The sequence below is a fragment of the Equus asinus genome, chromosome 7, assembly GCF_041296235.1.
Source record: "Equus asinus isolate D_3611 breed Donkey chromosome 7, EquAss-T2T_v2, whole genome shotgun sequence".
Classification (NCBI taxonomy): Eukaryota; Metazoa; Chordata; class Mammalia; order Perissodactyla; family Equidae; genus Equus; species Equus asinus.
In genome coordinates, this window is record NC_091796.1 from 53,648,690 (window position 1) to 53,675,047 (window position 26,358).

The 26,358-nt window shown below is 36.6% G+C and overlaps 1 protein-coding gene across 15 annotated transcripts in view; it reads left to right on the forward strand.

Annotated features, from left to right (window-relative positions):
* GREB1L (GREB1 like retinoic acid receptor coactivator) overlaps nucleotides 1-26,358 on the forward strand; it is a 240,767-nt gene that overhangs the window by 9,423 nt on the left and 204,986 nt on the right. The window contains exon 2 of one of the 15 annotated variants that reach the window (XM_044773551.2): nucleotides 13,642-13,730. The exons of the other annotated variants lie outside the window; for them this stretch is intronic. The gene's annotated coding sequence lies outside the window, so the exon portion shown is untranslated. The remainder of the gene's footprint in view (nucleotides 1-13,641; nucleotides 13,731-26,358) is intronic. 15 annotated transcript variants of the gene reach the window in all.

Genomic DNA, 26,358 nt, shown 5'->3' on the forward strand with positions numbered 1-26,358 from the left:
ACAGAAGCACAATCCCAAATGGCCAATAAATATGAAAAATGCTTGGCTTTATTTGTTGTTTGGAAAGGGAAGTTAAAAATAATAACAAGCTATCACTTGACACCTATTTGATATTAATATAGAACTTCAATCCACATTAAAATTTCCAGACCTAGTTTGTTTATTCACTGAAAATCTATGCAGAAACTTTTTAAAAAACTTATATTAAAGCTATAAAACATTTCCCAGAGTTTCTGGTTTGCTCAGAGAGTTTGAGGGAGATTGACTTTTATTCTCTTTCAGACTTGGCTAATATGACACAGGGTGAGAACAGAGGTTAGAAAATTAAATTTTGATATCAGTTATATAACTTTTTTAATTCAAAAGGATTTTCTTTGAAAACAGAAGCTGTTGAATTTTAGAGTCGTAGATCAATCCACCCTGAGAGGAAAACAATGCCACAGGGTTTGCTTGACTTCCCAAGGTCACCCAGCTCGTCCTGTATTCTTGCTGGTTTACCATATTGTTCCTCAGTGTCTTCTCATATCTTTAATTACACTAATACAGAGAAATCATATTTCAAGAATTTTTCCATTTTCAAAAAAATATTGAATATACGTTTAGAGAAATTATGCTTTCTTTAATTTGTTTCAATTTTAAGTAGAAATAACAACATGAGAACAATATAAAAAATCAGAAAAGAAACATCACTTACAATCCTACTACCTTTACAAAATAAACTGTTTCCTTAATTTTGCTTTAAGTACTAATTTATGTGCATTAATGACTTTACATACTAATAATATTTTTCTGATGTTTCCAAAATGTTTTCGTGACTGTGGTTTTCAGGCCTATAAGCTGGTCTGTTTGACTCTACCTTTCCTTTCTTCTGACCTGTTTTTCATGCATGTTGTTTTTAAGCCTTGAACATTGTTTCATATCAGCCTCCATCCTTGATCAAATGCCTTCAATGGCTACCAATTGCCTACCTCAGAGTTTCTCAGAGGGTGTCACCCTAAACATTAGTATCCTGGTCTAATGCTGTCAGCTGCATGGAACACAACAAAAAGTTAAAGATGTTAAATAGTAACGAATTCATCATATACCCAAAATGTTTGAGGGGAAGAGGGGGAGGGCAATTCCTGGGTTAATTCAGGTGCTTGATGGTGTCATCAAGGACCCAACTTCTTCTGGTCATTCTCTGCCATCCTCAGCTTGTTGGTGTTTGTCTTCAATCTTGTCTCTTCATTATCCCAAGGTATCAGCAGCATACTCAAGCCTCACATGGCTTTGACTGGAGTCAGGAAAAGCTTCTTTTTCTTCAGGCTAAACACTTTTTAAAGAGTTGACCCACGTACATAGATGTTCCAAATCCTATTGACCAGAATTTACCACATGCTCATGTGTAAACCAGTCGTTGACAAGGAAAATGGAAATACCATGATAGGTAGAGAATAATCAAGATTTACCCCAGATCCTGGGGAAAGGTCCACTCTCTGAGTGCAAAAGCTCTAGGGTTGTTAATATTGAAGAAGATCAGGAAAAGGCTCAATTAGACAACTAGCAATGTGTGCCACAAAATCCAGTTTCCTCAGTTCCCTTCAAGGCCCTTCATAATCTGACCTTATGGGAATCTAATACAAAACCTCTGTCCTGGACAGGCCAATCAATTTTCTCTCCTGCCTATGTATCCTGCTTATGTGCATTCCTACCTGTGGCTTGGCTCATGTTTCTCTTAGCAGTCTCTTATTCTTTAGAGCTGGCTGTGGCTATTTAAAATAAAATTAATTAAAGTTAAATAAAATAAAAAATTCAGTTCCTTGGGCACACTAATTGCATTTCAAGAGCTTAATGGCCACATATGGCTAATGGCTACTATATTGGACAGCACAGGTATAGAATATTTCCACCATTGCAGAAAGTTCTGTTGGACAGCACTACTCTAGAGATTCTTTCAAATCATATCTATTATTTAACAGAGAGTTAGCCAAACTATGAGCCACTTTTATCAGAATCAACTGGAGATGCTGTTTAAATGCAGATTCTGAGTCCTAGGAGTAGGCCCAGGCCACTTTCGTGCCCAGTAAAGTTGAAGAACCACTGCTTTGAGGTCTAGTTTAGTTTATTTCCTTTACTGAAATATACTAAATCCTGGAGTTTTCATTAATTTTCTCTTACTCTAAACTTCTATAGCATTCATAGTTTATATATCACAGTTTTAGATTTTCATTATAGACATATGTATTCGCTAATTGCTTCAAAAAGCATTTTTTCTGAATATGGGCATGTAAGCCCCTCGAGAGGAGGTACTATGGCGTTTTATATCTGTATGTTCTAAAATGCCTAGGACAGTGTTGGGTACATAGTAAATATAAAGTATTGACTGATTAGTTACATTCTACAGAACTGACAATCTACAGTCTGTATTTGGTTCGCAATTCTTTGAAAAATCATGCTACTGTCTGTAATATTGGAGATGGAGATGGATGATGGTAAGGTTATTTCCACAATACTTTTCCTCAATTTCATTTGTTGGAAATAAACCTGAAAATTTTGGTTTGAGTTCTAACAAATATTATATGAAGATCTTCCCTATAAGGTTTAGATTTGCAGCACTTTTTTTTTAAATGGTTATTTTTTAAATGCTCTGATCTCTTGATTCTCTTGTGAAACATAAACTAATCAAAGCTCTGGAGCCATAGCTGATAGAGAAACCTCTTGGAACTGAACTCTCCACATGAGTCAGGGTTCATCTAATAAATAGAGAATCCCAGGTAGCTGTTCTACTCTACTTTGGTGATTTAATAATCACCTGAGAATTGTTGGAGCAGGAGGTTAAGGTCTTGGCATAATAGAAAATGGGTAGACCTGTATCTTCACAAGTTGGAGCACAGTGAAGGGGCCATGGTAGATTAATAATATTATTAATTCTAGTAATGGTAATATTGCTAGTAATTGTAGCTATGAGCAGCAGCATCTCACTTAGGACTAGTGTAAGGAATGTTTCTTTTACATTCTCTTATGCATAATTTCACAGATTGTATCATTTCATGGGTTGATGTGACGATAACTTCATTCTCTGGCAGGCTCATTACCTTATAATACAAAATCAATCTAATATATTATTTAAAAAATAAAATCTCCATTGAACAGATAACTCTTTCCTCTGAGACTCTTGGTATATTTTTGACTCTAAGACAGTTGATTCATCGTTTGATTCCAAAACAGTCACATTTTTGAGATAATGGATCAATGCACCAAGTATGTAGCCGGTACAAATAGACCTCCAGGAAAAGTTGGTTCTTTTTCCTCGTCAGACTTGCTGAATGACAGGCCTCAGACTTTATCAGAGAGCAGCAATTAGTGTTAAATATTTTGCTTCCCATCTAATATTACCAAGTTCTTCCTTTTCTAGAAAAGTTAGACCATGTAAAAATCACCTTTCTCCTCCTTATTCATATAAATGGAACAAGCTAATACTAGTATGATATTTGCATAGTATTCTTGGTCAAAAGATGTATAGGAGTTGTTTGATATTAGTAGGTATTAAACGGACTGTCTGTACAATCTACTGAAGCTCTATTGGAGTCTGGAAGTGTAGTGTCTGGGTTATGGTATTTCAGATATTCTAAATGTTTGAGGTTTTTTGCCGTCATAAAGAATCCTGAGTCAGTGGTATGCCTTATCTCAACTTCTGCCTCCAGAGCAGCAACTGTGATGGAGCAGTGTAATACATGGCATAGTTGCATATCTGGAATTTCAGAGAGTGTGTTTATATGTCAGAGAATGTGTGTCTGCACAAAACATAGCCTTTAATAAAGAACAACCATAAAGGCCTTTATGACTCATATATGCTTCTCTGCTTAGTCCTGACTCATATATGCTTCTCTGCCTAGTCCTTTCCTGCTATTTAATAATTTAATTTATAGCAGGAATTAATAATTTAATCCAATCACTTAATAAAAATTAATGTACAGTACTACAGGCATTGTACACATCATTTCTAATCCTCACAACAGGCTTGTAAGTAGGCATCATGATTCTCATTTTTAAAACTAAAAAAACTAAGGCTCAGAAAGTTTTAAGTAAATTTCAGAGCCACAGGTAATAAGTGGAAAAGTCAGAGTTCAAACCTAGGGCTATCTGCTTTCAAAGCCTTTGTTCTTTCCTCTGTCATACTCTTAGGTACATGTCTTGTGACTCAAATAGATTGTAAGATCTGGATGTCAGGAATTTATCTTATGTTTTTTATTATCCAGAAAGGTAATTTGAGGCAAATGTTGCTGCTCTTGCTGAAGGTGGTGTAGATAGGTGCTAAGGGGCATATTAACTCTTTCAGACCACCAGGGGGCCATTTGGTACCTTATTTTTGGGAAACAGACTGTACAGAGACCATATCTTGATTGGTAAGGAATGTAGTGGGGATTAAGTCTTAGGTTTACTCCCCAGACTTGAATGAGCTCCATGACTGGAAGTGCTTTGTCTCTCTTGCTCACAACTCTATCTCCACACCTAGAAAAGCATATAGTTGCCCCTCAATAATTATTTGTGGATGAATGAATGAATGACCCCTATATGGTCCTGTTAGCTTTATTCCATGGTTGTGGAACCCATCCTTAACCTGAGCCAAACTTCTATCAGATCTAAGCCTCTGACTCCAAAGGAGCTGAGAAAAGGGAGGGTAGATGGAACAACATGAGCTTATCACCTCCACTAGAAATACCAAGATGAGGCCCAGGCCTTTCGGAAGCTAGGTCAGTAGCGTTATCTTTTGCATAAAGGTTGCTAACAAAGAAAAATAAATCCGTAACGATTCTGTGGCAGAGATGAAAGGAAATGCATGTCATTTTCTCTTCTTTTTGAGTTTTACAAAATGATGATGCCTTTGTAATCCTTCGTGCATGTTCAGTTTATCATCAAATTTACTTACTTACCAATTTACTTACATAATGTAGGTGATACGGGCTTTAAATTTGCCAGTAAATATCCTAGTTAATAAAAAATACTTGAAAGCCATATATTTTCAGGATAATACTGCATAGTGGAATAAAACCATGGAATTGATAGTCTGGAAAAAGTGTTCTGAAAAATGTGACAAATATCTTGTATAAATGTTACAATTCATTTTGCTTATTCGATTTTAAATTGACGAGACTTCCAAAACCAAAACAGTGTGGGCTTACTTTAGATCCTGTTAAGTGGGAGGTTACCAGACATCTGTATGGTGTTTACCCTTGGGAAGCTAAAGTTCACACATTGCAAACAGACACCATAATTCTATCTTAGAGTAAAGTTTGTGTTTAACCTGTACTGACTTTTTTTTAAGGCTTTGAAGTAATAATTGGCAACAGCAATTATAATATCAAGCATCCTCTCAGTTTTCATTTGGATTAAATGCATCAAATACATTTGTCACTTCCTTAAAAATAATTGTTCTCTTCATAGTTTTCCTACTGGGCAAGAAGTTTCTATCCAGTGGGGATAATAGAATTCTCCGTTGGGCAGGAAATTAAGAGTAACAACTTAGTAAGTTCTTATCAAGTACCTATAATTGGAGTGGTGCCGTGGAGAAGGAGAAAGGAAAATAAAGAACTATCCGTGACCTTGGGGAAGCTTACGGTCTAGTTAAAACACAGTTATGTGGCTTGTGGTTTTGTAAATTCAGATCTAGTTTTATTTAAACCATGTTCCTCAAATTGTTACTAACATAGTAAAAGATGTATATAACATGGTATGTAAGGGTATCATTTGTTCTGTTACTAAATACCAAAATTATAAAAGAATTTACTTGAACTGTTATCTAATGGAGATTTAATGTCCATTTCATTTTTTAAACTAGAAGTCGTTTTTGACTTTGTTCGTGAATCATTGAATGTAAAATTTGAAACAGTGCTGGTGATGTTAAGGAAATCACGGTATGAGCCTTGAGTTTGTTAGTGACACTTCATGGACATTAAGCTATCTATAAATAACATCAAAACTGTGGCATGTGTATTTTGAGAGGGGCATATGAATTTGATCACTATTCAATTCATATCTTTTTTTTGTCTTATAGAGTAGAAGCTAATTTTAGTAAATAAGCTCCTTTTGAGATGTTCTTTGGTAAATTTAAGATATGAGAAATTATTTAGAGAGAAAATGAATGAAAACTTATTTTGACCTTCAGTCTATATTTAAAGTACATTTACAGTCATATGAGATTACTTAATACCTTACTATTTTACTAGTGCACATAGATTATGTTGGAAATAATAAACATTTAAAACATAAATCGTTAAGCAATTTCTCATAAATACAATTCACTCTTTAGCAATTTGGATTCTCATCAATTTTTCATCAGTGAAAATTATGCATACTCTAATTTGGCCCTTGATATATGTTTCTCATTATGCATGGTAGTAAAAAATAGTAAGACTAATCATTTCCATATTGATCATAAATATGTTGTCTTTTTACAAATTTTCTTTGAATTGAATGGAATTAAATTTTCTACCTGATTTGTGGATCACCAGAGAAAGAAAGATACATGTTAGTGAAAGAAAAAGAAAAAACTTAAAGGATAGCTAGAACTCACTACTTATGCAATAATATTTTAGCTTTAAACTCTCTTACTCCTTTATATTAGAGCTTATTAAAGAACAAGATCATAATTTAGTCTGCTAAATTGTAACCCCTTACATTCATGTTGTCATTTATTATTGTTGATATCCTTTTTGTTTGTATCTTATTTAAAATCTGGTTTTCCAGAAACTTCTGAGCATGAGAAATCTGTTCTAAGTTGACTTTATTAGTAGAATTCTATTTTGATCTCTTTAGAGATACTTTTCCCTTAGTTCTTATATTAAGTTAAAGCATTAGCATATAAATCCTATTGTAATGATGTATAAATAAAACCGACTGATAAAAATAATTATGTAGTCACAATTTTCTCTCTCCTAAGAATTAGAGACTTAAATCTCTGAAAACACTAATGTTTGTGGGATGGTTATGATAGTCCAGCTGCCTTTGTGTGTATTTCATTTAAATGTAAATTTATCTTAGAGACTCTAAAGATGAGCTCAGAAGGTAGCAGATTTTACTGTGAATAATTATTTTCTTCTTTTTTCATGAATACTAAAATCCTTATTTTACACTAAAGAAAAAAACTTAAGCAGCCAGTACACAGCTCCCTTTTTAAAAGGTTCTTAATGGATTATCAATTTTCTCTCATTAGCAATTTTTCTAAGATTGTGTATTTATATTAAAAGAAAATTAATTATGTGCTGTAAAAGCACATATACCAACATTTCAACAATTTCCAGTATGATGCTGAGTATTATTTTGTAGAACTATGTAAAGGAAAACAGTAGTGTTTTAAAAAGAGGTCAGGTTGTAGAAATACATTTCAGTTAAATCTGAGATGTTAAAAAAACTTTTGAAGTTAGCGGAAGCACACTGACATATGTATCTCACACATGCACATATCTATATACTGTGTATATATTTAGAGTATATTTTTAACCACTGCTTAAAACTCAGTCTGATATTGTCATTATAAATCAACTTCCAGGAACAATTTCTGAGGACAAGTTTTTGAAAAAGTTTTCACTTATCACTATTCCCTTTAAGACAGATGGTCAAGATTTGAAGGTCTGTAATTTGCCTTCATTTTATACTCAGTTGCTGGCACTGTGTAAGCCACCATGAATGTTCTTTTAAGGAAGCTTACCTTGTGTTGACTTTAGCAGCTTTTTCTGCTTCCCTACAATAAAACAGGCCATTTGTGTGAGTTGCTGTTGATTGCATATTTTGAAGTCATTTTTGTCTTTAACCATTGCATTGCCAGCCTGTGATTATCTTGTGTAAAAAAAACAAACAGACAAAAGCTCTTTGATCTACCCTAACCTTTCTATATGTAAATTTTGGAAAAGTGGCACTGTAGCATGCCAATAAAATGTACTCCTGTGTTGACATTTTCAAAGTAATTATAAAAAGGATTATAAAGTTTACTAAAGGAATTGCTATTTGTTGGTTGATAAAATTTACTTAGGTCACATAATTGTAAATATTTCCCCGCAACTGCTATAAAGTCAAAAGTTCTCATCAGAGAAAAGACCTTTGTTTAACCTAAATATCTTTCTTTCATACAGTTAGGAGAAGTAAAGGGGTGTTTTCTGAATATTTTTATTAAGAGATCCTGAGTTTTTATTTATGTCATTCTTTAATATGTATGTTTTCATAGAGTGCTTGCAGATTTTAAGACATAATTCTGCATATTTTGCTTTAATTAATAGTTGCTGTTTAGAATTTAAAACTGAGCTTTACAGTACCCAGTAGGAGTGTGAAATGTGTATATACAGCAGTATCATAATTTACAAATTCTCTGATACAAGGTCAGACACATTGGTTTATAATCAAAATCAGTGATTACTTTCGTTGGTAGCTTGTCATTGGCAAAATGTGTTTCTGGGTTACAAACCACAAGACTCTTGCAAGGTGATGGCCCACTGGTCAACCTGTAGAAAATGAGTGTGATAAATCAGTTTTCTCTGGGTTCTTTCTATTTTGTGTTGTGGTTTGAGAAAAAACAAAAGATGAGAACAAATTGGTATGAATATTTTTAGTCATTCCACCTGGTAAAACTCCATACTGACATTGGGTTTTCAGAGGTGTTTTTCTTTCAGTAACTGCTGCATAGCAACTTCCTCATTTTTTTTATAAGGACATTCTGTTTTAGTAAATTAGATGGTGTTGAGGTGGGTGGTGGTATGTAGGTAATTGTAAAAGGTTTATGCCTACAGTCAGGGTTACCTGGTAACTGAAAATGCTGTGTGAATCTATTTTTGCAGTGCGAGGGAGGATGGGGGGGATGGGGAGAATGAAACTTGAATCAGTGACCATCTGGCCTAGATTTGGCTGATTTCCTGTGCACGCCCTTTGTTTCAGCCAGACAATGGATTGTTCCTTTTACAGATAAGAAGTCTGTTGATGACTTTGTGCTGAATCAGCAGGTTTGGTTTGGGATTTCAAGCACTGACTCACATTGAGGGGTTTTCTGTTGTACTGATATCACTATCCTGTCTTCATCTGTTATAAAAATATTCTTAGGTTCTTTTCTATGGTTTAATAGAGTGCTGAGGTCAAATAAAATAATTGGGAATGTGGCTTTCTGGTTTGGTATTACCTGTCTCAAACATTGGAATTTTCCTTGTTCTTAGTTTCCGAAATTAATATCTCCCTTATTGTGATTTTTGATGAATCTTTACGTAGACTCTTCTCTTTGTCTGAACATGAGTTTTTCACTTGAACTTTTGAAGACTTAAATTTAATGTTGTCCTAAATCTAAGCCAGGCTTTTATGGTGTGGTTATGTAAATGATAAGTTTTCTGTGACATCTGTTGCCATATATCTGCAAATTACATCTTAGGGTGTTAGAGCTATTTTCCTTACTTTAAATGCTACATAATCGTCATGAGACTGTTAAAAAAAAAAAGGTTGTTGACTCAAAGCAAGGACCTTTGTTGCCCAGCATTCTAAGTAAGCCAACCATCAATTTTTGCAGGTTATCTCAGAAACAGTAGAGATCAGAATGTGGCTTTTCCAGAACACAAGAGCATATTTCAATGCTACCATCTTGCTCTTTGGCCAAGAAATATAAAAATAATCATTGTTACTCCTGAAGTTTTAGGATTGTTGGCAGAGGTTGTCAACCTTTTAGTTTAACTCCTCTCTTTACTGCTGAATTGCCCTCTAACACTCTGATACAGAATTTTCTCCGGACACCTTTTTTTGAAAACACTTATAACTTTAAAATCAAGCATCTGATCAAAACGGACTGCTTTGAGATCTATTCTCTAGTTCTTTTGTGTAGATAAGGGAATGTTCTTTATGTAGAATCAAGGAGACTGATCATAAGAAAAAAGCTTCTTAATAGTCAGTTCCACCAGGATCTAATTATGTAGCAGATGGGACCACACAGCATAGGGCACTGTCATTTGATGTAATTAATTTTAGGTCTGCGTGCAGAGAAACTGAATGACAACAAATGGCACAAGATCTTAGTTTGCATCCATATGGGGCACTGGCTATTCATATATGTTGCTCCCCTTCTCTTTTAGGTCTCTTTAATCAACTGCTTGCTCTATTTGATGATAATAAGGTTTTGGAATTACTTGTTTGGTTTAAATGTGTGGGTGGTTTGGAATACGAGGACGTTTTATGGATGTGAATTGGAATAGAATATTCAGATTTTGAGAACTGGTTAGTTAAATCATAGAACAGGCAGAGTTAAAGAGCTACAAACGCAACAGCACCAGGACAAGTTCTACTTAATTTTCTTCCCCACTTTAATCAGAGACTAGTTCAGGGAACTAGTTCGAGGAGAGGGGAAGGTCTTATTCTTTTCTCCCCCTCCCCCCTCCTGTTCACCCTTTACCCCCCAACCTCTGACTCTCCTTCAAATCTCACTGAGGAATTATCGTCTCTGCAGAGGCTTGGCTGCAGATGCCTGGGAAGTTTACACTGCAGAGAGTTGTTTTGTTTGGCATAGCTAATCAGGAGCCAGGCTGGAATTGCTCATAGCTGTCATTCAGGTTTTGTTTCAAAGTCCAAGGACCTGCTGGGAAAAACAAAAAGCTAATGAAAGCTGACTGTATTTAGGCCTCAAATCTGTGGAATCTGAAATGATGTCCTGACAGTGTATTCTTATTCTTCCACATTCTTGCTGTTACTAAGGTAACAGATTTTTAGAAGCTTTCCATCTTCATTGTCAAGTATTTGCTACACTTATTGTTGTTTTTCAGATTAGAGCAATTCAGATTATCTCCTTTTGAGATGAAGGGAAAAAGAAAATAATGGAAATAAAATGTCTGAATCAATTACCCTGGACACTAGTAAGATAAGTTTTTTTTCTCAATGCCTTAAAATTCTTAGATTGATAACATATTAACATTTAGAACAAGATCAGTTTCCCAGGTTTGTGAGTGCTGTGTGTATGAAAATCCCACTCCTGTAATGTAAAATAGGAAATATTCATATAATCATTAACAAATACATTTTATGGGAAAAAGATATATAGAAATACCCGGTCTTTAAGATCTTCCTTCTTGAATAATTATGTGAAACACTGATGTGCTTGAATTCTTATCTGTAAGTGGGAAAATTAAGCAATGTAAGAAGATGGACTTTGATGAACCTATTTATCCCCAAAATGTCTTTTAATATTTGTTTTTAAAGGCTGTTTTGCCTTGGTGGATTAGCATTCTTATATATTTGAAAATGCTGTCGTTTTTACAGTCAGGAATCATTTGGGGCAGATATTACCTGTGGTTTGATAAATGATAAACAAAAGATAATTTTTTAGAAGCAAGGTGTCCTTTGGGTATGCTTAGATTTGAGAATCCCCAGGGATGCTCCTCAGTAGTGTTATAACCTTTATGAATCTTCTTGTCAAGATGTTGACTCATTGAAAGATGACAGTTTTTTTTCACAGACTTATCAAACATCTTCATCAAGTACTTTTTTGCCCTGTGGCAATAATTATAATATTGAAATAATCTAATTTTAGTACTGATCAGATCATGTCCCTCATTTGGTATCAACACAATAGAACTCTGTATTTATGGAGATAAGATCTGGCTTAATTTTCTTCTAAGAAATATAAGAGAGTGAGCAGCTGGCTGAGTGGAAAAGAACAAGTAAGGGTCTGGGAGAGAAGTGTTCAAAGTGTGTTAGGAGGCGCTCATTTTAATTTCTGTGTCTTTGTTCATGCTGGCTTCCCAGCTTGGAATTTTATCTTCTTTTCTGTCTACCTATCTAAATCCTGTGTTTCTCAAGGTCCAGTTCAGGTCCTTCTTCATTCACTAAGCCCTCTTCGACTTCTATTGCTGTCCAGAGAGTAAGAGAGACAGTATCCTTAGCTGATCACAGTTTGTAAATAATTGTGTTTAGAGATGGTTTCTACATTTTTAGGAGGAAAGTGATCAGAATGGGGGAGATATGGGGAAAAATGACATAAAGAGAATGGACAATTTAAAAGGGGCAAGTTTAATCCAAGATTTAGAGAGAAGATAGCTGTCTTTAAGAGCTGACATGTACAGCTGGAATTAGATTTACTCTAGTTACTTTTAAAGCAGTGGTTTTCCAATTTTCCTTTGCAGAGCTTCAGGCATTCTGTGGTGTGCCTAAGGCTGCAGCGGGGTGGAGGAAAAGGGGGCACTAGGGGACACCCTGAGAGCCCCCTGCAGCTGCCAACAGAGGACTTCCTCTTTTAACTGCTTTATATGTTGGGCTTGTGCCCAATATTTCTTTTATGGACACATTGCACTGCATAAAAAATTATTTTGAAAATCATTCTGTATAGCATAATAAATAGGTGAGAGTTTTGGTTCAACATAGGATACATTTTAGCAATAAGAGGCTTCAAAAGATTAAATGGAGTGCTTGTGAAATGTGAGTTCTGTGTTGAATCAGAAGCTTAATGACCCTAACAAGGATGTTGGAAGATTTCTGCTTATGGGAAGACATTGGGTTGGATCCCTCCTAGGTTTCCTACAGGTCCAAGATTGTGTAGTTGATTCCTTCTTTTATTGTCAGTTTCAGGTGATTTGGCACTTAGCTGTTCTCAATTGGGTTTTTAAGTAAACCCCACTTCTCCATTAAATCATGAGGCTCCAGAGAGCAGTGTCTTCACCGTTTTTGGATTCTTCAGATCCCAACATAGATGTAGGGGCTTCGTAAATACCTGTTGTTACAAGAAATAACTGAAGAAGCACATGCTTGATTGCCTTATGACCTCTTCCAATTATAAAGGGTGATAAGGGAAAGTATTTGCAGGAATTTTTCTCCACTATTGCTTTCTGCCCTCCAGGAACAGTAGAAATGACAAAGGAGATTTAAGATAGCTTTTTCCTTTTTTTTTTTTTTTTGGCCAGGAGACTAGAATACTAATGCATCTGAAAAACTGAACATGACCTCTCCCCTCTCTCATTCCTCCCCACTCCCCCGGGGGTGCCTAACAGGTGAAACTTTGAATGTGAAAATCCTGATTCTCTATACAAACTGAGACACAATAAGAGGGCAAAGCGAGATTTCCAGGTGTCCCAAGGGCAGATAGGGGAATGCATTCTAAGAGAGTCACATCGCCAGCCTGGACTGAAGTAGTTTTTTTGTCTCATGAGTCAGTTGGTTCTGACGTTATTGAGAACTAGAACTAAAGGGTATGAATTACAGAAAATTTTTCCAGATGCAAGATTATAATCTAGTACTCATGATAGAACTGACAGGGGCACACAGATGCTTGATGAGCACAGTGTAATCTCAAGCAGCCCTTTTACTCAAAGGAGGCCTTTTGTATTTCTTCTCTTTGTGATGGGTGGAAAAGGGCAAAATGTTTCCCCCACCTCCCGGCACATTGCCTTGTGCCTAGTAGAGGCTCAAGAAGTGCTTATTTAATTGAGCTGAATTTTATTAATGGGACTTTCAGAACCAATTTCCAATTACAATACATACTGTATCTGGTGATAGTAGTCATCATTGCTTGAAGTCTTCACTATACCTCAACAAACTCAGGGCAGTTTAGGGATGACAAGTTTGATGATGTCAATGTCTTAAAGTTCAAATTAGTCACATCTGAAAATACAAGGAGGCTTGTGAAACATCTCTGTCCAAATTGTTCATTTTTAGTGAATAACAAGGGGAAGGCCTGGAGCCAGTAATGATTCCAACATTAAGGAAGCCTTGCCATACCCTAGGAAGAGAGATGCTTTTGTTTGGTGAGTAGTTATAAATCTTAACTATGTGTGCTATAGTATCTGAGTACCTGCTTGAGTGAGGATGTCCTAAACAGACAGAAAGCTAGATTGGGAAGGGGTTTCAAGAGTGGCCTAATACCCATGCCTGTGTCACTGATGGAGAAGGAATTGGAGGCCCAGAGATACTTAAAGAGCCAGGACTAGAACATAGGTTATTTGATTCCCGAGATAAATGCTTATTCATAATGGTGAGAGAATATCTTTATTCATTCTATAAATTTTGCATAATATTTAGGAATGATCTATCTTCTCAAGTCTGTTTTCAAATTTGAGGATTATGCATAATTCTGAAAACTGTTAATATATCCTTTAAACTGCTAAACGTGTCGTAGGTTTTTAGGTAATAAGAGGGCACTGCAGGTGTCAAGAACATCACAAAGCTGCTCATGTAATATAGAAGATAACATTATAATGCCTTAGGCAACAAGTGTCTTATGCTAATATAGATGAAAATAGAAGAGAATGGCTATGTAAAAAATTTAAGACAATTAAGACAACTGATTTGGAAATTGTGTATATAAAAAAGTATTCTTGAGACATATTAAAACATATTGGAGCCAATTTTTACTCATTTCAGAGAATATGTTACTTTTTAGGACTTTAATGAACTTCAGTTGAATGTGCGTATTTACATGATTCTTAGCAATAGTTCATTAAAATGTCAATCAATTAATCAATATAGTTGAGTATGCTGGGTGGCTCCAAAGATCAGAAATAGGATCAAGATAAAAGTTTCACAGAGGAAGATCTAAGTATATAACAAGAAAGAACTTAAAACATATTTTACTTGTTAATTATTAAATATATGAAAGAGTCTAACAGTGAACATTTAGGTCTTCTTCCACCTCTGTCTCCCAGGCACCCACATCTCCTGTCCAGAGATAACCCCAGTTTCTTGGATACACTTCCTGAGATGTTCTGGGCATGTACATGCGTATAGGGAAGCATACTAAACATACTGTTTGGTCCTTTGCATTTTTACTCATTCAGCTGTATTTGGGAGATTGATGAAAACTTTTCTATTGACAGTGCTCTTCAGCAGTGGAACAGACTGTCTTGTGATGTAGCTGAGAAGTATCACTTGAGTGTTCAATAAAAGCTGGAAGATTGGCTCTGAGGAATGTTGAAGGGATTCCCATCCTGGGTGGGAGTTGGCAAAAGATGACCTCCAGGGCTCCCCCTCTCAAATTCTATGTTATATTTAAGTGCCTACTAGGTGCTAAGCACTGTGGGGCAAAAAAAGAAGTATAAGGAACTTACATTTTACTTGGGAAGACAAGATATAGCTCACATATATACCATAAGTGTGAAATGCGAAAAATCCCTTAAGACAAAATTAATGATAATGCAGAGCTATATACAAATAGTTATTGAATTAGCCAGGTAGATGACAGTAAGTGTGAGTTACCAACTCATAAATTTGCTTATGAGTTAAGCAAAGTGTAGAGAAGTCTAAGGAAACTTTGCTTGGGAGGTGGGACTGCACCTAAGCCTTGAAGAATTGAATTTGTGTTACTGGGGAAGAGTTAAGGAGAGCAGTTTGGCAGTGAGGAACAGTGAAAGTGAATACAGCGACAGTGGGTAGAACAGTATGAAAGTGGTGGAAATAAGATGTCGATAGGGAATAAAGCTATTGGGTTAAGACTACGTTGTGGACTAGGCGGATTCCAGGCCCTGAAGTGCAGCCTACTTTTAGTGAGTAACAAGGGCCCGCTGAAAATTTCTGAACAGAAATGTGACAGTGTTGTATTTAGAAAGGTGAATCTAAGCTATTGTATAAGTATGGGCTCAGGGTAAAATGGACCTGAATATTAGAGATGGCAATAGAAGAGAGAGAGACTCAAAAAATAAAATGAAAAGAGATGTGTGATTGCTGATTGAATTTTGGAGTAAAGGGAAAGGAATGAGAGACTGATGACTTCACATTTTCAAGCCCAATTGCCTGGGAGAAAAATGGTGCCATTAACAGATATAGGGAAGATAGAAATCTGTGTTTTGGGGAGGGAGGTGATGAATTTGATTTTAGATTAAGGTTGACATGATGGGGGAGATCCAGAGAGAAGTGTGTAGTTGAAAGAGTGGGAATAAATAAGCTCTTGAAAGAAATTAGAGCTGTGGATGGCAACATCCCCAACACTGTATCTTTAGGCTCAGGCTGCTCCCTGAGTGCAGCATCTTCCAACCAGAGAGTGTGGGCTATTTTCCTTTAGCCAAACTCACATCAGACTCAATTTAAGTGGGAGGGAATTATTTACTAGTAGCAATGTAATGTCCACTGTAGGGAGATATAAAAATAAATAGACTTTTATTATTTGACTCAACATTATGTTTCATCTCCATGGGATGTGTATTTTTTTTGTATTGTGACATATTCATTTAAATCCTTGCATACTATTTAGGCTTAAGTCTGAAAAAGAGATCTAGGATGGTGTTCTGGTGAGTTACCCTTCAATATACTAGTATTATTGTCTTTATTGTTATTAATAATGTAGTACTCACATTTAAGGAGTTTGAAATCTAGTGAACTAGTTTGTATCCTCTGGCATATTGTACATGCCTCTTTTTAGCAGTTTTGACATTGAAATACAATTATTTGAAACTTCTGTAACATTGGAAGGGAGAAAGTAGATGATACTTTAGGGTGAGGGATAAATTTTATTTACCCTGAGGAACTGGTATGCATCTTCTTCTCTGTTGATAAGAGAATATTGTGATAAAAGATCATGTGTTCCTCTTTTTGTTTACCCTGATTGCCCAGGAGCTACATTAGATGCTGAACTATATATTTACTGGTTAGTATATTTGATTTCTTCTCTCTTCTAGACCTAAATTTTCTTTTCCTATTCTGTTACACAGTGTATGTCTCTTATTTTAAGCCAGTGCACATCTTGTTGGGGAAGAGAGAAGGTACAAATAAATTCTATTTATTATGACCATTAAACTATTCCCAAAGGTTCAAGACCATGTCCCCTTAGCATGTGGGATAACTCCAAGGTCATAGTAAGTACTTGAAAAATGTTTTTCTAATGAATGAAGCTCAGTAAGAGTTCAGATAAGTCAGGGAGACTAATTTGAGAGGGAAAATTAGAGATGTTATCTTGAAAGAGGAGGTATTTACGCTAGACTGAGAAATGAATAGAGTTTTGACAGGCAGAGACAGGTTGGTAGGTTTTTCAGGAAAGAGAGGGAATCACGTGAGCAGAGATGTGGAGGCAGAAAAACGTGGGCTGTTCTCTTGTAATGGTGAGTAATCCATTTTGGAGAAGGCTGGGGGACGTGAATGGAGTGCTGGGAGGGCAGCCTGGCCTACCACGGCTGTTGGAATTATCATCTGTGGCTATTACTTGCTCTCTTCTCTTTATCATCTTGTGTGGAGTGAGGCTCCAGAGTCCACAGGGACAGGAAGTCAACACACAGCCCACTCTTCCAGTGTCCCCTCTCATCTCGCCCTTGACTCTTAGTCATTGACTCTAATCCTTTACTTAAAACAACTTAGCTGTGATGTTATTTTAACCCTGCTTAAAACTCAAGCAGTCCAAAGGCTGTCGGGCAATCCTAATTATTCTTTAGTTTACTCAGCAGGAGGCCCTGAACATAAAGCACACTTACACCCATAGGAAGCAAAGAACCCTCCCCCGTCCCCTACAGACAGCAGATTATTTCCTTACTTGAAGCTGAGTGCCTGCAATTTGGAGATAATACAAATAAAAGCTTATATTTATTGTGTTATGTGCCAAACACTCTGCTAAGTACTGTATTATGATCGTGTCATTTAATTCTTATCACCATCCTTAGAAGCACATGCTATTATTTTCTCCATTTTAGTAATGAAAAAGATGGACAGAACTTTACTATTGTTTAAGTTCACACAGCAAGTGCCAGAGCTGGGATCTGAATCCAGGCAGTGTGACTCCAAAGCCTGAGCTATTAGCTGGTACATTATACTGATTTGAAGAAGCACACCAGGAAAGTGTGAGAGAGAAACATGTTCTGTCTTCAATAGACGAGGACAAAAAATTAAGGGTTAGTGTTAAATTATTAGGCCTTTATATTTCAAATTTCATGAACTGAGTGGCCGTGGGCCCCTTGAGGCCTTTATTTTGTCATGTCAATGTTTAAATAAAAAATGATCTTTGAATGCCTTTAGATGGAGCATGCACTCTTCATTTCTTGCATATCCCATATCAGCCCATAAATTTATGGCATTGGTCAATATGTTATATTCAGAATGCGTTTGTTATGTTAGTTCAGAATGCAGCCCCAGTCATGCAGGTCCCTGTGTGAGTCAAGGAGAGGGAAGAAGGGAGGATGCCAGCCATGCAGGTCCCCTTTTATCAGGGAAGGAACTCCTTTCCCAGAAACCCCTGAAATACACTTCCCTTAGGTCTCTTAGCTGAACTGGGCTGCATGGCCATCCCTCACTGCGGGGAAGGCTAGAAAGGTGGAGAACAGGATTTTCAGGGTGAGCTTAGACCAATCAGAATCCTTCACCTGGAGCTGTGTGCACTAGCACCCAAAACAAAATTGGGGTGTTAATAGCAAAGAACAAAGGGGGATGGGTATTAGAAAAGGGACTAAGAATATCTGTCATCTTCATGTTCTTTAAAATTCTGATTGACTGCATACTATCTTCACAGTGGAATGAATCGTCAGGATAAGCTAACTGTTTAACAAACATCCTCAAAATTTCACTGGCTTAATTAGTGACTCGCTCACATGGCAGTCCATCATGGTAAGGTGCTTGTCCTTGCAGTTGCTCAAGGATCCAGCCTCCTTTTATCTTGTTCAATTGCCATCTTCAAATTCCAGCTTTCAAGATTGCTCTGGAAGGAGGAGAGAGTGTAGGGAGGGCACGCAATGCTTAACTGTCTTGGCAATCACATCAGGCACATTCCATTGTGAGGACTAGGAAATGTTGTTTGGCCGTGTCTCCAGGGAGAAGTAGATTTGTTGAGCATCTATTCAGCGTCTACCACTCTGTGGTTGAGTGAAATCTAGTTGTCGTTGAAGACAGTTGACAAAATGTATAAAGGCTTGCTTTACAAATGTGAAAAGTGAGTTTCACAAGAAGTTATAAGTAAATGAGATTTATTATCTTTTGATATTTCTTAAAAGTATTTTGCCTCTTTATGGACATTTAAAATATGGATAATAAAGTCTCAAGCACGTCACTTCTAAAAAGCCTTCCCTCACCTCTCCAGACAACAGGCAGCCTGCTGTGTTTACCTTGTGTGTGCTGCTGTTTGGCTGTAGTCTCACTTGCCAGGTAGCATATATCTCACTTGGCTGTAAGCTCTTAGAGGGCGCAGGCCATGTACAATTCATCTTTCAATCACTAGGGCTTAATGCCTAGGAGGTAATCAAGAAATATGAAATTGAATGAATCATTAAATGGATAAATGCGTGAATGAATGTATTGACATTAGTAAAACTTCAATTCAGACTTAAAGGAGAAAAGGCTAGTTTTGAATTCACAAAAATTTTGACTTATGGAATTTTCATAAAAATATGTTTTTCTCTGCAGCATAAATGGTCATTTTGACTTATGGAATTTTCATAAAAATATGTTTTTCTCTGCAGCATAAATGGTCATTTGACTAGCTGCTCAAAATAATTGACATATGTAGTAATAGCATCTAGTCGTATACAAGTTATTATGAGGCAAAGATCTTCAAATTGCTTCATAAATAGATTAAACATACAGTTCAATTTGAGTGGCCTTAAATTTCACATCTGTGGAGAATAAGTTAGTGAGATTTTTATTTCACTAGTAATATTTGTAATACTTACTATTTTAATTTTCTATTCATTACTTCAACGAATATCCAATGAAATCCTACTTAAACAGTAGACACTAATAAGCACGCTAGTCTGTAATTATGTAACTGTGTGATTTTACAATTGGAATGAGGGCTAGAAAGGCAAAGAGTAGGAGGGAGTAATTTATAATTTATATTGGAGATTTGAGGAAGTTTTTGAGGAGGCACTGTCTGTGTTGAGATGAAAAGGAAGAGTGAGATAAGGCTAGAGGAGAGTTGGGGAGGGAGCACTTCAGAATGTGTGAAAGCTCCAAGGGGAAGTGCTTGATGTGTGGGAGGAGCTGAGAAAGAAGGCAGGGCCATCATGTTGGAGGGACTTGGAGAGGCTGAGAAGTAGGCGTGGTCAGGCCTCCAGGGCCTCAGAGGCCCTGTAAGTTGTTGGACCTTTGCTTTAATCCATTAGCTCGTGTGATTCAAAAACAGGAAAGAAAGGAACTTACTGTTTTAGATTGCAACATAGAGCTACTGTAAATCATTTTGGAATAAAATACATACACACCAAGTACATAAATTTTTATTTTTAAATTTTAAAAAGTGCCACGCTTGTAACAAAAATGAAAAAAAAAAACCCTGAAAATGTTTTCTGCATTTTGTAAAGGAAAGAAAGAAACTAAAGTTGAGAGAAATGTGGTGAGAGGTGGATTTAAAGAAGTGGGGAAAATAGAGTTCGGTCTCAGTCTCACTTTTTTAATCAAAATAATTTCCGGATGAATTAAAGATACAAAAAATAATAATAGCTAATATTTATTTAGCTTGTACTGTGTGTCAAGCCCTGAATTAAGTACTTTTTATTATATGGTACATATTTTACTCATTCATCCTTGGGGTGGACCTATAAATTAGGAGCTATTTTCCCCTATTTTAGGGCAATGGACACTTAGAGAGATAATGAGTACTGCTATAGGCAATATAAACCTCAGCAGTCTGGCTCCACAGTCTGTGTTCTTATCTGTCACACACATACTGCTTCTAAAGGTTCTAGGAAAAGAATTAAAAAGGTAGATATTTATATAATATTTGTATAGTGAAGATCATTCGAACCATAATTATAAAGCCAAAACAAGGGAAAAGATTGATAAGATTTGACTGCATGAACATATACTTATTTAAACTTCTACATTTTCCCCAAATAGCCAAAACAAAAAATATAAAGAAGAAGAAGAAAATATTGGCAGTGTATGTAATAGGCAAAGTGTTAATATTCTTTGTGTATAAAGCATTCTTACAATCAGTAAAAAAGAGCAAATCCCCTAGAAGAAAAAGGTCTGCAGAGATCAACAGACTTGTCCTGGACTAAATCTAGTCCACCGTCTGTTTTTGAAAATAAAGTTTTATTGGAGTATGGCCGTGTTTATTCTTTTGCATATTGTCTATGGCGGCTTTTGAGCTACAACAGCAGAGTTGAATAATTGTGACATCAAAGCCTGCAGTGTTTTCTCTCTGGTCCTTTACAGAAAAAGTTCCCTGACCACTGATGTGGAGAATATCCACTTTTGGTGGTCTTGAAAGACAATATACAGTCTCTTCTCTTTGGAATGGCTTTGGGTGGTCCTGCTTGGTAGCAGAAGAATGGACCAGTTGACCTCTTGAGGTCCCTCCCTCACCTCCCTCCTGTTTTATCTTGAACTCATCTTGGGTCAAGTTATTTCACATGAATGCCTGTAGGCGTCTGTCCTCTATTATGTACTTATTCCAGTTGGGTCAGTCCTCCTATTGACCTGTCTTTCTACCCTCACCTTCCTCTGCAGCACCACCTCTTCCATGGTAAAGAAACTCTAGAATCCTCAGTGTTTTCAAGACACATTCTCTGGCCTTCATCAATATCTGACTTTCCAACCATCTACTTTTCTCTGCTCTTGCATCCAGGTTGTTGACTTTTGCTGAAGAAATTCACACAGTTAGGCAATTGGTGATTCAAGTGAATTCATGGTATATTACCTCTGCTAAGAACGCAGTCCTGAAATCCTACCTGATCCCCAATCGGCTTCCTCCCCCATTATGTCTCCTGGCTGGCCCACCTAAACTTTCTTCTCTTATTTCAGCAGCCTCGTTCCCTTTCTGAAAATAAACTTGCCTTCTACTTCATAGAGAAAAAGGAAGCCTTCATGTTGTAAATATTGGATCCAAGTCTCTTCTGATTCAGAATGAGGAATCCATTTGTGCTACCTTTTCCTACTTTATTTTCAACATTTTGCCTCTAACCTATTTTCTTTCCTGTAGCTTAAAAACTAGTTCATGTCTATTCTTTTATAGAAAATGAAAGAAGGAAGGGAGAGAGGGAGGGAGGAAGAGAGAAAGAAGAGATTAAAAGAAAAGAGAGAGAAAGAAAGAAGAGAAAGACAGAGAGGGGAGATGGAGGGAGGGAGAAAGAAGGGAAGAAAGAAAGAAAAGGAAGAAAGGAAGCTCTTTGATATTTCTTTGGATCCTATACTCTTCATTAACTGTCCTTGCACATCTCCTTTTCCCTTGACAGCCCAGCTCTTTGAACACACACTGTCCACTTGTCACCATTTCCTTACACAGTGTCATGTGAGTTAGCCTCCTGTGAGGCTTGTGAAGATGCTTTGGCCAAGTTGCCACATTAAGTGTATCCTTTCTACCTGTCTTGTTGGACTCATTTGAGCTTGTGATACAGTGACTGTTAACTCATTCTTGAAACTTGCTTTACTTTCTTTGTTGGTACAACTCTCTTCTGGTTTTCTTCTTTTTCCTCAGGTGCTTTGCATGCTGTGATTCATCTTCCCACCTCATAAATAAAAGTCCATCCTTAGTCCCCTGTTCTCTTCCATTACATACTCCTCCTAGGCAATCTCATTATCTCTATACTAATGATTCACACATTTCTGTCCCCAGCCTAGACCTTTTTGCAGACTCCTCAGTCAAGTGCCTACTAAGGTATCCACATGCCTGGATGTCCTAAGGTCATCTCAAACTGAACACAGCAAAATTCAGCTCCCTTCCTCCCCTGTCATGCCATTGCATACCACACCGTACTGTACCCTGTCATACTGCATGAACCACTGAACCACAGTACTCTGTGACTTGTCTCTCTGCCCAGTTCCATTTTGAGCTTCATGAGAGCAGGGACCACGTGTTTCATCTCTATATCTTCAGTGTTCGGTGCATTGAGTTTGCTCAATAAATGTGTAAGAGAATGGAAGTAAGAACGATGAGTAAAAACAAGAAAGGATGAACTTATTTTGGATTCCACTGTTCCCAGCAGAAATCATAAATAATCAACCAATAGATTGTCCTCTGAAACGAACTGAGTTTGGGAAATTGGCTGGATGATGAAATGCCAGGAACATTCTTCTTACTCTAGGGCCTGTTGATAAAACACAACAAAAACTCTTGAGGCCTGTTGAAACTGATAAAATAGCTATGATAGATGACTTTTTATTTAGTATTGAAGCCATTTAGGCTTGTAGATTGTAGGATACTGAGGCTACAACAGCATTCTCCTCAAAACAAGAATTTAGTAGTAAACATTGAAATTTTTACTTTTAGCACTTAGCACAGTTTCACTGAGTACCTGAATTCTTGGTACTTGGCGGCACTGAGAACACTTAGTGTAAAATGTTCTGGTATTAAGTGTTCTTAGAATGTTTTTCAGAATACTAATCCTTGAGCAATTTATAACACCAACTATAAAACTATTCAAGAGAGAAAACACCAGTCACATTGTATTATAAAGTACAGGAGTTTTGGTCTTCAGAGCCCAGATTTGAATTCATGAAGTGTGAATCAGAAGTCATAAGGAAAAGATATGTATGCCATACTCACACCAGAAATCAATCAGTTATATATTTTAAAACTCAGATAGTCTTAATGCCAATAATAATGTTTTATTTTAAAAAATGTCAACTCAAGACTTTTGGAAATATGAAATTAATGACCAGTAGAATATCCTAACAGTCTCATTAGAATAGTGTTAGTTCCACACCATCCTTTCTATTTTTTTCTTTCTTTTTTTTGCTTGAGGAAGATTCGCCCTGAGCTAACATCTCTGCCAGTCTTCCTCTGTTTTGTATGTGGGTTGCCACCATAGCATTGGCACTGACGAGTGGTATAGGTCCACGCCTGGGAACTCAACCCAGGCCACCAAAGCAGAGTGTGCCAAACTTAACCACTAGGCCACGAGCTGGCCCCTGTACTTCTTTCTTATGGTAGATTTCCAAAAGTAAAATTGCCCAGTTGAAAGTTATCCTGTTAGAGACGTGATAGCGTAATGATTTCCTGAAGGATTCTTCCAATTTTTAGTTTCCCCTGGAGATACCAGTTTCATTGCTAATTTAGCAAGTGTTTTTAAAAAAGTGCTTCATTGGTTGTTTTTTTGTTTTGTCTTAGTTAATAGACTTTATTTTTTAGCGCAGTTTTAGGTTTACAGAAAAATGGAGCAGAAACTACGGAGGATTCCCAGACTCCCCTCTTGTATCCCTTTCCCCACAGTTTCCCCTATTATTAACATCTTGCGTTAGTGTAGTACATTTGTTACAAGTGATGAATGAATATTGATACTTTATTATTAACTAAAGTTCATAGTTTACATTAGGATTCACTCTTTGTGTTGTACAGTTCTATGGATTTTAACAAATGTTTAACATCATGTATCTACCACTGCATCTTACAAAATAGTTTCACTGTCCTAAAAATTGCCTTTGCTTCACCTATTCACCTTTCCTTCCCACAAGCCCCTGGCAACCACTGGTCTTTTTTACTATCTCTGTGGTTTTGCCTTCTCCAGAATGTTATATAGTTGGAATCATACAGTGGGTAGCCTTTTCAGACTGGCTTCTTTCACTTAGCAATATGCATTTACATTTCCTCCATGATTCAATTGCTTGTTTCTTTTTATCATTGAATTATATTCCATTGTATGAATGTACCACAATTTATCCATTCACCTTTTGAAGAACATCTTGGTGCCTTCTAGTTTTGGCAAATATGAATAAAGCTGCCATAAACATTTGTGTGTTGGTTTTTTGTGTGGACATAAGGTTTCAACTCATTTGAGTAAAGCATTTGTTTTTTCTTTTTAAAGATTGGCCCTGAGATAACTTTTGTTGCCAATCATTCTCTTTTTTTTCTCCCCAAAGTCCCAGTACATAGTTGTGTATCCTAATTGTAGGTCACTGTAGTTCCTCTCTGTGGGACGCCACCACAGCATGGCTTGATGAGCAGTACGTAGGTCTACACCCAGGATCTGAACCGGTTAACCCTGGGCCGCCAAAGTGGAGCATGAGAACTTAACTACTCAGCCAGGGGGCTGACCCCAAAGTATTTGTTTTTATGTCTGTCTGTTATGGTTTTATGCATGTATTCTCTTTTGCCCCTGAATATATTAATAAAATGCATGTTTAAACACCTTTTTCTCCCTACAGAGTCTCTATTTTCTCCAGGTTGCTTTTCATTCGTTTGTTTTGGTTTCTGTCTTCTTTGTCTGAGGTGTTCCTCAGTTGTCTGGTGATCCTGGTTGTCTGCTCTTATTTAAGAGCAGTGCCCCATAAAGTTGATAAGAAGCTCTGATCCCATGGTAAGGCCTGCCACATGTGGGCCATTTACTAAGAAGTGCTCACTGTTGATATGTTAAGTCCTTCCTCTTGGACTGGTTAGATTCTCTAGAGAAAAATTTTCTGACCTCCTGCCTCCATGGTATAGGACTGGTTACTATCTTTCTGGAAGCTGAGCTGGAGAAGAGGTGCATGGACTCAACTTTCAGTATATAAAATGTTCACCTCGTCTCCCCGTTTGCAGTATGGTACCCCACTCTCAACTGTGCTCATCCAGCTTTGTCCAGAATGGAGATATGGTTACCTACTTGGACTTGGGGAAGGGCTCTGGGGGTTTCTCTGATTCTTAAAAGAGAATTTCAGTTAATCCTCCTGTTTCTAGCCTCACCTTTATCCTCATACCTGGAACCTAATTGGTGCCTTTGGGACAGGTGTGTGGTTTACTAGGTAAACTGGTTGTTTCTAAGCTCCACTTGGGATTCAACTTTCTCAGTTCTGTGAGGTTATCTGCTTATTCATCTGCTTTCTGGTTTAAAAGTTTTGTTGCTGTTTCCTTTGCTTCTGTTCTCTTTTGTCCTTACAATTTCATGCTTTTAAAAAAACCCCTTACTTATGCTTTTATTTGTGTTTTGGTAGGAAGTGAAAGTAAATATATTTGCATAATCTTCCATTTTTATGTGAAATTCTCATATATCCTGTTTAAAAGGAAGTCAGAACCCAAACTCTTCTTTATGGCAATAGATGCTAATTGGTTAATAACTTCAGAAAAAAATTTTAATTTAATTAATATTATCTATAAATGGACCACTGCATAAAATTTTGGTGCATGTTTACTCTGACTTTTCTATATGAATACATAAACATGTGATTTATTTTTATTATTGTTTTTGTTTGTGTCAAAAATACAATTATGTCTGTAGAGATAGAAAGCAGATCAGTGGGGATGGGCTGGAAACAGGCATGAGAGAACTTTTGGGGTGATGGAAATGTCTTAAAACTGGATTGTGGTGATGGTTGCATAGCTACAACTTTACTAAAAACTGTTGATGGGTATATTTTATGGTATATAAATTATAACAATAAATTTGCTTTAAAAATTCCCTACTGACCAGCAAAGAAGACAAAAAAATGATTTTATTATACCATATATATCAAACATCCTGTTCACTTAAAAATTTATTGTGAATGCTTTCCATGTCAATAAGTTTGGACCTATAAAATGGAATTGTAAGTGTGTAATTAACATTGTGTTTCTCCCAG